Source organism: Garra rufa, chromosome 6 (assembly GCF_049309525.1).
Source record: "Garra rufa chromosome 6, GarRuf1.0, whole genome shotgun sequence".
Classification (NCBI taxonomy): domain Eukaryota; kingdom Metazoa; phylum Chordata; class Actinopteri; order Cypriniformes; family Cyprinidae; genus Garra; species Garra rufa.
In genome coordinates, this window is record NC_133366.1 from 26,231,641 (window position 1) to 26,235,102 (window position 3,462).

A 3,462-nucleotide genomic window follows, 5' to 3' on the forward strand; every position below is an offset into this window, starting at 1 on the left:
CCCCTACTGATCATGTCTTTCCTATGTCATTGTATTTTCCGTGTTCCCTTGGAATACACCGGCGTCACGCGAGACCACTTTACTTCCCGCGCGCATTTTAAATGGCCAGATCTCCAGTCAAATGTTTTTAAACATTGAGATTCTTTAAAGAATTCTCTTCTGCTCACCAAGCCTGCATTTATTTGATTCAAAATACAGCAAAAGTAAGTAGTAATATTGTGAAATATTTTTACTATTTAAAACACCTTTCTATTTGAATTTATTTTAAAATGTAATTTATTCCTGTGATCTAAATTTTCAGCATCATTACTCCAGTCTTCAGTGTCACATGATCCTTTAGAAATCATTCTAATATGCTGATTTGCTGTCCAAGAAACATTTTTATTGTTGTTATTATCAATATTTAAAACAGTTGAGTACTTTTTTATGTTTTTTAAACAGCAAATCAGAATATTAAAATGTTTTCTGAAGGATCATGTGACTGGAGTAATGATGCTAAAAATTCAGCGTTGAAATCACAGGAATAAGTTACATTTTAAAATATATTCAAATAGAAAACAGTTCAAAATTGTACTTTTTTGCTGTACTTTGGATCCAATAAATGCCAGCTTGGTGAGCAGAAAAGACTTCTGTCACGGTTGAGTAAGGGAGGGTCTGGGTCCAGGTGCAGGGAAAGGGTTTTTTAATTAAACAATAAACAAATAAATAAACATAAACCAAAAGGCCAACACGGCACAAACTGAACATAAACTGAAACACAAAATAACAAAATCAAGAACACGATCAAAGTCCAGGGATTTCAAGAACACAAAATACACAGAAGACAGAAGACAATGCAGCCATGAAGCAGGAGTGAAAGGTGAGAGTTTTTAAAGACCAGATAATAGTGAACAGATGTGAGTGAATCAGTGCTAATGACAAAGACAGGTGAATGCAATCAGGAAGTGCAGTGTAGGAACAGCGACCTCAGGAGGCTGAGGGGAGACCCACAGCCCCGATCATGACAACTTCTTCTGAAAAACAATATAAATCTTACTGTTCCAAAACTTTTGACTGGTAGTGTATGTGATTTTTGCATATGTGGTTTTAGTTGTTCCCACTGTACATTTTTTTCATAAATGAAAGATTTAGGATAAAGGGGTTGAAATCGGGATCTGTTGGTGAAAGCATTTACGTATTTCATGGATTTCGCGCACAAACGTATGTACAATGGTTAGTTAATGAGACCCAATGTATTTCTCTTAATGTATATATTTAAAAAAATGTTGATTACTGTGGGTTATTTTATCTAATTATTTATTTTATCAATTTTTTATGTGTGTGTGTATGTATATTTATACTTATTGAAGTATTAGAGGGTTGTTAGCTTAGCAACATGCTAATCGCAGACTCTGTTGAAAGAGACTCGTGAAGCACGATTTGTGCAATCCACAGATTTCATATGTTTGAGTGAAGAAATCCAAAATAATAATTCAAAAATAATTCAATGAACATTTACTTTGTTTTGTTTTGTTTTGTTTTTACTATTGAGAGCCTTTAATGTAATGGAAGGATGTTAAAGGTTCCTTATGGTCCCATCAATGCCAATAAAGTACCTTTATTCTTAAGAGTGTATATTATGCCTCATATCATTAACATAAATTACTACATGGCATCACAATTAAGAGCTTTAATTACCAATGTTGTGTTGATTTACTACAGCCATTAGTAAAACAAACTCATTAATCATGTGTTTAAGCATCATGAGATGTCTCCACAGCCTCCCACAGAGACACTTTAAATGTGTTTGCTATGCAAACTTGAAAATTCACAGTGTCTCACATGATAACAACATCCATCCATTTTTTTAAATATGACATGACATATCTGTGTCACATTAAAAGTTCTACCAAAATGAAACATTTCTGAAAATGTCCAAATGGTAATGTCAAATTTCTCCAAATCGGTTTCCATGAGAAAGCAAACTCATCTACTTCTTGGATGGCCACAAATTTTCATTTTTAAGTAAACTGTTTCTTTTACATAACATCCCACATACATGTCCACTGCAGAAAATAAAGTGTGAAGGATTCATGTGTGTTCATGTACACCTGCGGTGAAGGGCAGTGCAGCAGTACTGCACTCCCCTCCCTCTCCTCTGCGGTTTGACATGTATGCATCACGGGTGGGATGTGCTGGTGTGTGCAAACCACACTCTACCTTGCTCCCTTCACGCATCGCATCACATCCCCCCACCACACACACATTTCACAGGGTGTGGCACTCCAACACTTTTATCTCCCCATTACCATCTTAATCGCTGTTTCTGCCTGTGTTGCTTTTCCCAACCTTATCTTTGTTTCTGCCACAGACTTTATTATCTCACCCTCTTACCTTTCAGAAATAGTCCTCACGTCAAAGAATGTGTACATTGCATAGGGGAGAGCGGGGCACAACCTAACACTTTTTGAATTTCGTGGTTTATGTAATGCTGCCTTCATGTGATATGGGAAAGATGATGCTTTCCACTTGTGAAGTGGAAATTACCAGTGTGTCGTGTTCAGGTGCTTTTGTTGTCGTAGTGAAGAGAAACATGGCGGACTCGGAATTAGAGTTCAATTACTCGTTGATAGAGAGTTTGGGCTACAGGCTGGGTCATCTCCTGGTCCCAGTATATCATGCTGTCACTGGCGTACACTACAGACCGAATAAAATAACATGAGAAAATTGCCTCCTTCAGAACACTGTACCGCACAGCACCCTACTGGAGGCGAGCCACGACGAGCTAGCATCTTCTCTTAACGGTATTTTTAAAGACAACACTACATTTAAATAGCGGCGATATTAAAATTATTTATGGCCCAGCATTATGGGGGCTACAAACTAACCAACTAAACAGCAGAGAACTTTTAACATCATGCAATGCTTACCATTCAGTCAGTGGCGGTTCTAGACAAATTTGACTAGGGGGGCCAAGAAGGGGCCAGTGTTTAACCAGAGGGGCACATTAAAAAATGACAACAAGTGATATTTAAAGATTATAAACTTTATTTTACTTTAAAATCATACAAACATTTTAGGGATGCTCATATTGACCGTTCACTGTTAATCGACAGTAAGAAGTACTATAAGTTAAACGGTTTAATTTTTTTTACGTTTGCTGCATGGTGAAAGAAAAAAATAATGTTTACTCACGGGCGCGTGTCGACACGCGGCTGTTTAGACACATTTTGATGAGTAAGCACCTGCTTTACCTTCTCTTAGTTTGTGTAACTGATGTAGTAGCCTATGTGCTGCACGATAGCAATGGCGATGTTGCGTTATCAGAGAGTGAATCCATGAATAAATGAATTCAAATTCTGAATTAATTATAGTCTTAAAAGTGCGCGCTCCCCTTACAATCACTGGAAAGCTGTCACTCATACATTACTGTAGTTCATCGCAATCTCTCAAAGTTAATAAAAGGTAATAAAATCACATTTA